The 12,162-nt window shown below is 40.7% G+C and overlaps 1 protein-coding gene across 15 annotated transcripts in view; it reads left to right on the top strand.

Annotated features, from left to right (window-relative positions):
- LOC109695322 (uncharacterized protein C2orf92-like) overlaps positions 1-12,162 on the top strand; it is a 113,862-nt gene that overhangs the window by 28,072 nt on the left and 73,628 nt on the right. For 9 of the 15 annotated variants that reach the window (XR_012439822.1, XR_012439821.1, XR_012439823.1 and 6 more), the window contains 4 exons: positions 4,152-4,428; positions 6,161-6,270; positions 7,923-8,053; positions 8,890-8,961. The gene's annotated coding sequence lies outside the window, so the exon portion shown is untranslated. Of the gene's footprint in view, positions 1-4,151; positions 4,429-5,163; positions 5,266-6,160; positions 6,271-7,922; positions 8,054-8,889; positions 8,962-12,162 lie in introns of all 15 variants that reach the window. The other 6 variants (XM_074050284.1, XM_074050279.1, XM_074050282.1 and 3 more) reach the window with 2 other exon arrangements.

Raw genomic sequence — 12,162 nt, 5'->3', positions numbered from 1 at the left:
AGACACTTCCATAAGCTGCTGAGAAGAATGTATACCCTGTGGCTATTGAATGCAATATTCTGTAGCTATCTGTTAAGGCCATTTGATCTATGGTGCATTTAACTCTGAAATTCATTTGTTCATTTTTTTGTCTGGATGATCTATTGATGAGAGTGGGATATTGAAGTCACACATTATTAACGTGTTGGTACCTCTCTGTCCCTTTCTGTCCAGTAGTTTTTGTTTTATGAAGTTAAGTACCCCAATGTTTGGTGTATATGTGCTTATAATCATTACAACTTCATGATGGATTGTTCACTTCATTAATATGTAGTGACCTTTCTTGCCTCTTCTGACTAATTTTGGGCTGATGTCTACTTTGTCGGATATAAGTACAGCTGCTCCTGCTTGCTTTCAGCTTCCACTTGCTTAATATGTTTGTTTGCATCTTTTTGCCTTCAGTGTCTTTGCCAGTGACATGTGTTTCCTGCAGACAACAAATCGTTAGATTTTTTAAATCCAATCACATAGTATGACTATGTGATTTTTAATCCGAGAATTGAGACGATTTATGTACATTTAGGGTTATTATTATGAGATATTGGCTGATTCCTGTAACTCCCCCGCCAACTGATCCAGTTAGTGTTTGTTCTTTTCTTTTCTCCCTCATCCAACATAGGAGTTTTCTGGTTAATTGAATTTAACATGCTTGATTCTTTACTAATTTTCATTTGCTCACTTACTCCTCTCCTTAAATTTATTCTTTCCTGAGCTCTTACATTTGTGACCGTCCTTCTTCCTCACATGTGTGTCGGAGGCTACCTTTAAGTATTTCCTGCAATCCTGGCTTGCTTGTCCTTGAATTATTTTATGTTTGCTTATCTTGGAAGTTCTTTATGTCTCCAACAATAATTTAGCTGAATATAGTATACTTGATTGGCAGTTATTTACTCTTAGGGTTAGAACTATATTGTTTCTTGCTTTCCTGGAGTTTTGGGCTTATGTGAGAGGTCTGACATAATTGTGATGAATTTCCCTTTGTGAGCAAGTTGGCATTTTTCTCTTGCATTCTTTCATATTCTGTCTTTGTTCTGTAGTCTTGACATTTTAATAATAATGTAACATGTCTTTCTGGGATTCTAAATGTCTCCTGTACTTTGATGTCTCTATCTTTCTCTCTAGGGAATTTATTTGGAGATATTCTCCTATAATTTCATTGAATATGTTTTCTATGCCTTCAGTTTATATCTCAGATCCTTCTTCTACCTCATGGGTTCTTAGGTTTTATGTCTTGATCTTATCCCAGATTCTTGAAAATTATAGTCATGCTTGTTTATTTTTTCTTTCTTACTGTGTGAATTTAATACTTCTTGGCCTTATCTCTAATCTTTGATATTTTTCTGCTTGATCTATCTATTAATAATGCTATCTACTGTTGTTAAAATTTTGTTTAGTGAGTTTTGCATTTCCAACATTTCTGATTTGCTTTTTTCCAGAATCTCAATTGCACAATTTCTCATCCATGTTGCTCCATTTCTTTTCCAGTCTTAACTTGACTTCCTTACTTCATCTATCTGTTCTTTTAAATCTTTTTTGAGATCTCTGATTATTTTTAAAACTAGAGTTTTGAATTCTTCTTCCAGCATTTCAACCCCTTCAGTATCTTTGGATTCAGTTATTGAAGAGTAATGAGCTTTGGGAGGAGTCATAGTGCCTTGCTTTTTCATATTTTCTATGTTTCTATGGTGCAATTTGTGCATTTATTGGGATGGATATCTGTTTCTTTTAAAGGGGAGACTTCATAGAGAACAGCCTTCTTTTGAAGTTTGATCCCCACTATCACTCACAGGAAAGAAAGAAGACAAAAGAAACAAATCAACAATTCGGAAACAAACCAGGAATTTAAATGTACTTAAAAACAACTTCAAGCATTGACTGTTATGGATTTTGGAGCAACAAGTTGGTAAAAGAATTTACCAAGCCAGGAGAGTAAGAAACACAAAGAATCACTGTTCAAAGGGAGCAAGAATGAGCATCTAGACAAGGGAGCATAGTGCTCTAGACAGGATTGTGTGTAGGTTTTATACCTTGGGTTTGGATACTTTTGCCTGGTTGTGTGCCTTTTTGTGGATCTTCATGATTGGCTGTCTCTTCCTGAGATCATGGTTTGAATTTCATGTGTACAAGAACATCTTGTGATCTTGACTTTTACTTTTGCATTCCATCCAGTCCATTCGACTGGCTTAACTCAGTTCCATGTTCCATCTGGCCCTTAGTCTTTCTCTATCCACCATATTTACTTAAAAGAGGGCCTCTTCCACAATAACCACACTGTCCTAAAGTTAGAAAAGTAAGTAACTAGAATACTTACAGGATAAACTAGGAATTTAAAAATTATTGAACTAGAAGCATTAATAATTAACTGTAAAATGAAGGGGGATGAGGAAAGGAAAACGGAGAGAAGCAAGATATAAAAGGGAGGGATCATATATAAGATGAAGGAATAAGAAATAATACCAAGGGAGAACACAGAGAAAAGCAAAACAATCATAACTAATAGCAATGGAACAAAGCCACTGGTCACTTTTTTCCCAGGTGAGGAGAAGAGAATGAAGCTTCTCCCCAATCCACCCCCCACCACAAGACTTGTGTATTGCAGTATACTCTGTGTGTGTGTGTGTGTGTGTGTGTGAGAGAGAGAGAGAGAGAGAGAGAGAGAGAGAGCGAGAGTTTGTGCTATTTTTCTCTCTGTGGTCCAACAAATTAAACTGGAAAGGAGCATACACAGGCTGAATTCTGTCCTGCCTTCCCTCCTGCTGGGTTGGATTCCTGTGCAGGAGCTGTCCTCAAACTGCTTCCACCAGCTAAGCCTGAGGCGCCCCCCTCAATATCAGTTGGATGCTTCCTCACATTAGATGTGCACTGTCCATGTGGGTTTTGTGTGAGAAACTCCTGACACTTGGCTGCTTTCCACCAATCTCTTCAGCCCTCTTAGAGCATACAAAGCAGTTAAAACTGCCTGGATAAGGCATTAGGTTCTGATTGAACCTGTGTGCTCTATTCTCGGTTCTCTATCATAAAACCCCTGCTTGTGGTCATACACAGCTTCTCCCTCTCATCAGACTTCAGGCTGTAGCTCACTAATGTTTTTGACCTTGACTCTGCAGCATAGTTTGCAGCTTGCATTTTCTACTCAAGTAGATCTGTATCTATGAAGAGGACTCCATGTCACAACCAGTTTCCTGGCCCACTGGAGGGGGGAAGCCTTTGGGGCTTGGAGATTTAAAAAAAATGCAAGATCTTCTTCCTCTGCCTGGGAGGTTTGACTGTAAGACCTTCCCTGGCAACCATGAGTAAGCTAGGAAGTGAAGGGTTCCTTCTTCAGCATGCTTGCTGCATGGTGTGCAGATCTCCTATTTGAAACTTTATTTTCGCAAAGTGCCAGCTTGTGAGCCTGTGGAGTTTCCTAAGATTTTTGTTTGTTCTTTTGATTGCAGTCCTGCTGGGGATGATTCTCCCCCTTTCCTACCATTTTCCTTATTGGTCTATGATAGTGTCCATTGTGTCTTTTACAAATATAAATTTCAATATTTCTGGATTTCACTTGGTCTCTGTCTACTGTTTTCTGTTGCCCTCCCTTGCCTTTCTACCCCACCCACCTTTCCCTGTACCCAGGCACCTTATGCTGTGTATCAAGCTTATCTAATTCATAGTTATCTGAAATTGAAAAGAAGTTTGGAAATCCAACTGCGTGTATCAAAACCTGATAATTGTTCTTATTTTTCCCACTGAAAACAATCCAACAAATGATCAAACTCTAACTCATCAATGTATAAACTTCCTTTAAACTCTTGAAAGAAACTTAGTTAAATGAAAACTTATTACCATATTGATGATAAGTGTAGAGAACAGTTCTTAGTTCTGTTTCTTCCTCTCCACCACCATTTTATACAGAAGGAAAGAAAAAAATGCATGTTCAAAGGTAAAGGCTAGTTTTTATGCTGCTCTTTGAGAAAGCTAGGCAAGCACAGTCCTTTGATGGACTGGCTTCCTGTCATCCACAGTCTTCTCTGTCTGATTTGACAAGTTGGTATTTCTAAAGTCAAGTAATTATAAGTCATATTAAATGGAGGTGTCTCTCTCTCTCTCTCTCTCTTTCTGTCTCTCTCCAGGTTTGAACTCAGAACTTCACACTTTCTGGACAGGCATTCTACCACATGAGCCACACCTCAGCCTCTTTTTGCTCTGGTTCTTTATTTTGGAATTAGGGTCTTGCTTTTTGCCAGGCCAGCCTGGAGCATGGTGGTCATATTTTATGATTCCTGCTATAGCTGGGATGTCAGGTATATACAACTATCCCTGGCTATTTTCTGTTAAGATGCGGTCTCACAAACTATTTTGCCTGGAGTGGACAGGAAGCACTCTCCTCCTGCATAGGTGGAATGACAGGTATGTACCACCATGCCCAGATATTGGTTGATACAAGGTCTTGCTAACTTTTTGCCTGGGTTGGCCTCGAACTATGATCTTCCTGATCTCAACCTGCCAAATAGCTAGGATTACAGGTGTGAGCCATCTGTGCATGGCATGAGAATTTTCTCTATTTTCTAAGCCAAATTGAAAAAGGAAAAAAAATTCCTCTCTTTTCCCTGGAATAATTAGAGCTTCATGAGGGGGTTATTATACACACTTGATAGTCTAGTCACATTTGCAGTGATTCCTTTCCTCTTTGTGAGGCTGACCAAAGTGGAATAACCAAACTTGATCCAAACTGGCCCTTCAGGTCTAGGAAGTCTCCACTCTAGGGCCTGGGATTTCCAGGGTTGGACTCTTCTGGGGGTGTGAGGGTCATTATTTCTCAACCTCCACCATTCCCATTTGGATGACTCTCCTTTCCATCTGCTAAATAGTTCAAACAGATCTTCCCAGAGCTCCTTCCCTGGAACCTCTCAGAACACCCTTCATACTTTCCCCGGGGCGATTCCTGTCTGATAACTCTCCTGTCCTCCCAGTTCTCCAAGCCAAACTCACTCAGGCCCTTTGCCAGCTCTCCTATGCAAATGAGTCAAGATAGCCAATGGCAGAGCTAGGATATGAATATTTCTCATATTCACCCTGTCTTCATTCTTCTAAACCACTCTGTAGTCTCTCTCTCTCAATAAATACTTCCTTATTTTGTCCTAGCAACTCAAGAAACATTTTGTATAGGACGTTGTGGATTACATACTATTTTCATGAACACTATGCCATCTGTGAAGAAGTCTTAGTACTTAAATGCTATTTCATGTAAGTAGAGATGGCGACGGGGGTTCACAGAGGTTCTGAGAAAGGCTGGAAGTTCTTCATTAGGTCCTCTAAAGTTACTCCTGACTGGAAACAGTAATATCTCTTGCCTGTTTTATTGGCCGTGCTGAACCAGGGCCTCATGCTTGCTAGGCAAGTGCGATACCACTTGAGCCACGATACCAGCCCCAGTAGTGTCTCTTGAGATCCGAGAGACATGCACATTCTCAGGCCTACCTAAACCACATAGGCCTACTGAGTCAGAAATCCTGAAGTGGGGCCCAACGATCTGGGCTTTAACAAGCCTTCCCAGTCACCTTGAAGCACTCCACTGTGAGAACCACTGTCCTCCGTCATGTGTGGGTTAGAGACCCAGGAATTTGTTAAAGTAATGAAACCAAGACACTTAGAATCTTCTCAAAAATCCTCCTCAACTCTTCACTTCTTATTTCATCATAAAAACAGAATTAATCACAGGCCAATGGTGGTTTTTAATGTCCTCATGAGTGTTAGCTTTCTGTCACTATAATAAAATACATGAGATAACCAACTTAAAAAGAGAAAAGGTTTATTTTGGCTCACACTTTCAGGAGGTTCTAGTTTGGGATTGATAGGCACTATTGTTTTGAGTCTGTGGTAAGGCAGCCTGTCATGGCAGGAGTTTACAGTGGCACAGAACTGCTCACTTCATGGCTGGGAAGCAAAAAAGAGAACAGGGTCACAGTCCTCCTTGAGGGCATGCACCCAGTGATCTGCAGATCTCCCAGTATACCCCACCTCTTAAAGGTTCCAGTACTTTCCAATAGCACCAATTCACTGACCAAGTCTTTCACAGCTGGGTCTTTGAGGATAATCAAGACCCAAACTGTAGCAACATGTTATTTTTTTGTCTTTGTAGATGACATTTCAGAAGAGAAGAGAGTTAAGGAATCCTCTCTTTTCTACAGAGATGTATGAAAGCAATTACTACTGAAACTAAAGAAATGTCTCAAGAAGCAGTTAATCCAGGTAACAATCCTTACAGAACAAACCTAGTAATATCTTTACATAGAGATGACTGCAGAATATCCTTTGCCTTTCTTGGTATTTTACCTGAATACATATTAGCACACCTTTAATTCTCCTGCAAAAGTATGTAGTCTGAAATTAAGATTTTAACTGAAATGAACTATAGGAATGTGACCATCTTTTTGTGAAGATGCTACATTTTCCCCTTCTTTTTGTACTGAGGTTTGATCTCAGGACTTCATGCATGCTAGGTAGGTGTTCTCCCTCTTGAACCAAGCCTCTCCTTAGTGGTGCTACTTTTCTGCTGACGGGGTCATTCTGACCATAAGCATGAGTTCCTCCACTTCTGGGCACTGAGGCTCTCTAACAAGCAGGAGGGATTAAATGGCAAGCGCTAACGTAGTTCCTGATGTGTGGCATCTCTCCCTCCTTATTGAACCAAGTGAGCTGCTCCCATTCCGAGTGGCTAGAAACTGGCCCATGCTGGTACCAAGTCCTGTGTACCCTCCACATCAGCACTCTGTGTCAAAGGAATAACCGGTTGTAACTCCCTGCCTTTCAGAAATTAAATTCTGGGTTCTTCCTAGCAAGCTCTTAGAACCAATTATCTGCTGCCTCTTGACAGCAGAGATGAAGATTTGGGGCATAGCTCTCTTTCTCCCCATGACTTTAGAAGGCCCTCCACCAGCACTTTTTTGCCTGTGTCACCAGTTCTCTCAGCATCTCTCTACACTAAACCAGCTGATTCTTGTCATTGTATCTCTGTGTCCCATTTCTCTGATGCCTTCTTCTTCACTGGGCACATAAGAAATGGAGTGACTAAGCCAAGGAGTCCCTGATATCAGCTGGATCTCCTTCTTTTGAAATCCAGCAATGATTGCCTAAACTCCCAAGTCTAGGCTCAGTAGTATTGCAAAGCCATCTCAAGATTTCCATAACAGCTTGAAATCCTATCTGGCATATGCTTGATGAACCCTCAAACTTACTATGTGAGTCAGTATTTTGTTGCTGCGACAAATACCTGAGAGAAACCGTTTAAAGGAGGAAGATTTATTTTGGGTCAAGGTTTCAGTCCATGGTCTACTGGCTCCCTGTTTCTGGCCCATGGTGAGGCACAACAGCATGGCATAAGAGTGCAGTATAACAAAGTTGATCACCTCACGGCACCAGGAAGCAGAAAGTTGGAGAATGCCCTGTTGGATTCCTCACTTTTCCATGTTTATTCCACCTCAGCCACCAGCCTATTGGATGGCACTGCATTCAAAAAATGGAGCCCTAAAACATTAATAACAGTTTTACAACAGAAGACCCTTTGACATGTTTCTACTACTTTCACGGGTCATCATGGGGAAAGTTCTATAGGGGAATGACACCAAGAATGAGAAGGGAAATTTTGGCACTGTGGCACTAAATATCATAAAAGGTAGGGCAGAATTTCTAGCCATGTATCTTTGGTGGACCGTGTTAAGTGCACAGGATATCCAATCCTGTTACAGGTTTCAGAAATGATTTAGGTAGCTGAAATCTCCCTTGCCAAGGCAGGGCATTTTGTCACATTTATTGACATATTCAGAGACCTCTTTAGGTAATTCCAGAGTAAAGAATGTCAATCCTCTGTTGTGGTGCTAACATGCCTTTGTTTGTTTCCCTAGAGACAAGATTCTATCACAGGTGTTTCTTCCAGAGCCATGTGTTGCATTGAAATATGAACTGAGAACATCAGGCCAGCTGATAAAAGAGCAGATGCTGATGAAGACAAATATATGTGGTTAACACTTAATGAGTGCGTATTTCTGTAAGCCTGTGTACTGTGTCAGGTAGAAGATGCTATTATTTTAGAATTTTTTAAGACAGCTCCTGGTGGATGGTATAAAATTGAAGTATCAAGAAAAGAGCTGTCTAAAATTCTTTTTATAACTCCAGCAACTATGGATTATTTGATCTAAAGTGTGACTATCTACATGCTTTGGGGTGACCCTTTCTGGGCAGGGTAAGACAGGTTCTGCCATTATGGAAGCCATTCAAAGGACAGGAACCTGATTTGCAAGTGGGGCCCACTGTTTCTGGTATCATGAAGCGTAGGTAGCACAATAACTTTCCACTCAACACACTTTCTACTCCCATGGGCTTGAAGTAGTTTGAGGGAGACATGTGATCACTAATACCTCACTCGATGTATGACAAGAACAAACGTGACTTGTCACACCATCGAAATCACAAAAATGAAGAACATACTGTTCCTTCAAAGCAGTTCCATGTTGTTGAAGAAGAGTAGAGAGCTAAGACAGGTATGTGATCACAGGTAGTAAGGATATAATTCTGAATCAGCAACTTGCCAACAGTGATAAATGTGACCTTGGCAGCAGGGGACTGAATATGTGTTGACATGATTACATTGTTGTGCAGTCCAGTTCCCAAGGCTCCTTTCCCATCTCAACTAACTGGGCTCCTCTGCAATCAGCAGTCACGTGATATCTCTTTCCACATTCACCTATTCCCTTTCAAACACATTTCTGCATACAAGCATTCAACTTACAAATGTAAAAGGAAACATTGGCCCACGATGCTCATGAGTGTGACTAAAGAAAATCTCTCTTTCTTCCATGTGTTTCATCAAAGGATTCAGTGATGCCTGGAATTCTCCAGAAGAAGAATAATTTCTTGATGCTTTGAACAAAATTCTCAATAATGGTAAGTGAAAATGAAAATGGACAAAATTGGGATTGGGTCAATACAAGAGGAATTCCTCTTGTCTGAGTTCAGAACCAAATATGAGGCTGTGCTATGGCTCTGGCAGATGGAGTCACAATCTCCTATAGAGACATCTTGGTTGGGTACTGCAGGTGCTTTACCCCAGATCAGGAGAATGTGTAATCCCGGGCCAGGTTGAGGATACTGTAATAGCCTGTGAACCTCTGCTTCTATAAAATGTGAATTCCAGAAGGTCTGTTCTTGGCAGGCACACCAATGCCAGGATGGAGAGGGTGAGTTGACACAGCATCCAGTCCTCCTCCCACTTGTACCAGCAAAGTCCCTTTCTCCTGGGGATGGTGGGGCTTGTGAGGGGCCAAGCACATTCCTGAGGCTAGCCAGAGGAAGGCTGTCCATCCCCTGAGGAGCATGGGCAGGTGCTTCTGTCAGCTAGTGACCAAAGGCTCAAATTACTCATCTTATTATGGTGGCAGAAGATTGGCCCCGAAGACAGGATATTCAAATATTCTAGGAACCTTATTCCTACTTTTTCCTTTGAAAAACTGGGAAAAAAAGTCATTGAACTTACAGATATGTGGCCTTTCCTGGGGCAAAGTGTCCAGAGAGGCACACTGGTTCCCTTCCCTGGCTGTATCAGCATGGGGTGGAGGTTGGAGAATGGGAAGAGCTTATTAAAAATCCTTACTCCTGGAATACACCAACAGTCTATAAAAGTAGAACCCAAGAATCTGCTCATTTTCACACACTCTCTCAGTGACTCTTCTGCAGTCACCAGGAGACAAGTCTCTGTCATTTGGGGACAATGACGTAGATGGCTTGGGATCACAGAATATTCTTTAAAATGACTGTTGCTAATACCCCTAAATTTGTCTCCTCCTGTAAATTGCACACGTTGATTAAAATTCAGCATTCCTTTGGTCCCTGGTATTGCCTGGGGAGAGATGAGTGAACAAATGTATACTGAGGACCACACATGGGCTAGAATGTCTATATTTCTTTTGCTGCCTGTGCTTTTGGTGTCATATTCAAGAAATTATCCCTAAATGCAATATCATGAAATTTTTGCCACGTGTTTTCGCCTAACAATTTTTGACGTAATTAGTCTGGATTACTCCATTTTCCTATGATCTGACCACCCAGTTTTTTTGTATGTTTTTCCCCATAAAATGTAATATCAACTTGTCTGCCTCTATCAAAAGTCTGCTGGTGTTTTTCTTGGCACTGCATTATGTTTCTAAAGCAAAAGTCACTTTGGCACAGCTGATGTTGAGTCTGCCCAGCCTAGGAATGGGATGTCTTCAAGTATACTTCTGGCTCTTTCAGTGCTTGTCTTATTTTTCCTCATGTATAGTTTTTCACCTATTTTGCTAAACTTTTCCTAAATAATTTTGCTTTTCTGTGTTGTTCCTGTAAGTGGTGACTTCCCTATTTATATGTCCTCTACCTAATTAATGTTTTGGTAACAGGAAGGTAGCCAATTTCTGTGTTTTCATTTTATATCTTAGAACCTTACTCGGTAGGTTTGCTGGTATATCATCTGCAAATAGACATGATTTTACTTCTTTATAAATTATTGTTCCTGTCACTGATTTGTGCATCATGTTTAATTTCATTGCTAATATCTCTAGGACACTCCTGAGTAGTAGTGGAGATATAATTCCATGCTGTCTTATACCTCTCTCAGAGGAAATGTCTCTAGTGTTTTCTGAGTAAGATAGCAGTTACGAGACTAATATGAGAGATTATCTATCTTTCTATTGATCTATTCTATTCAACCATACACACATTGATAGATAGATAGATAGATAGATAGATAGATAGATAGATAGATAGATATAGATATAGATATAGATATACACAGGTACATACATACATATTGAAATTTTTTCTTTCAATTTCTATTTGCTGGAGTACTTTTGAAATCAGGAATTGTAGGGAGTTTTCACAAGCTCCTGTTCCTCCTGAACCTAACTGGGGGTGATGGGAGATGCAGAAAGGACAAACGATAGACAAACATGCATAAAGCTGGGTCCAGGTGTGCTGGGGACTCAGATGGAGACACAGCAGCGTCATTGCTTCCTTTCTCTATAACTCTGACTTCTGTATTCTTTAAGGCCTTACTTCTAAAGTCTTTCTTTAAAGCCTCGCTTCTTTTCTGTTCTTTAAAGTCTCTTTCCTTAGACTTGCTCTATCCCATATTTTCTATTTAGCTTTCTTAAAGCCCCTGTGTTCAGACTTGCAAACAAACAACCACAGCTGTATCTACAAACTGTATTAGCATAACTCTTAAAGTCTCAGTCCTTAGACTTGCACTGTCCCATGTTCTCTTTAGTTTTCCTTTAGCTTAGCTTTTCTGAAGCCTATGTATAAAGTTCTCAGTGCAGAAAGCTGCTCTAGTGGAGACACACAGCCAGCAGCAGCAGCAGCAGCCTGTAGCCAGCTAATCAACCCCCCATCAGAAAAAACCCGTCTCCTTCAGCGAGTCTTTTATATCCAGTGATAAACAAGGAGATGGAGCAACAGTTCTCAGGTAGGGGCATGACACTGTAACAAGAGAAACCCGTGTTCCTACTTCTCTGAACGTAAACAACTTAGGAACAGCAGCTGCGCTGCATCCTGCACTCCTCTGCGGCTGGGGCCATGCCAAACTCAGCCTGCCGATTATTGGGCACAGCTGGGCTTATTACAAATTCCCATAGGCTTCTCCTAATCCACTCCCCACGAGGAATGGCTCTTGAATTTTGTATAGGGCCTTTCAGTACCCATGAAACTACATATGATGTTTCCTTAAATCTATTATTATTATGTATGGCATTAATTAGTGTTGAGTCAACCTTGCATTCATGGAATAAACCCCACTTGGTCGTAGTGATGTTTGGTGATGCCCGGTGGCTGGTCACTGTGCATATGTGGATGGAACTGTGATTTGTAACTGTTAAGAATTGGTGCATGTGATCTTTTTCTTTCTTTCACACAGTCTTGTGTTGTAGCCTTGAGCTTGAGATCTCCCAACTAAGCCTCTCAAATGCAGAGATTATGGGCTTGTGCCACCATGTGTGGTTTTTAAAACAATTTTTTGTTGTAATCAAGCTGTGTGACCAAATTTACAAACTTAACCATTTTAAGTGTACATTTCAATGTTATTAAACATATTCATAATTTTGTGCTACTGTCACTGCC

Source organism: Castor canadensis, chromosome 12 (genome assembly GCF_047511655.1).
Source record: "Castor canadensis chromosome 12, mCasCan1.hap1v2, whole genome shotgun sequence".
NCBI classification, from domain to species: domain Eukaryota; kingdom Metazoa; phylum Chordata; class Mammalia; order Rodentia; family Castoridae; genus Castor; species Castor canadensis.
Note: the sequence above shows the minus strand (reverse complement) of the source record. Positions and strands in the feature narration are given on the sequence as shown.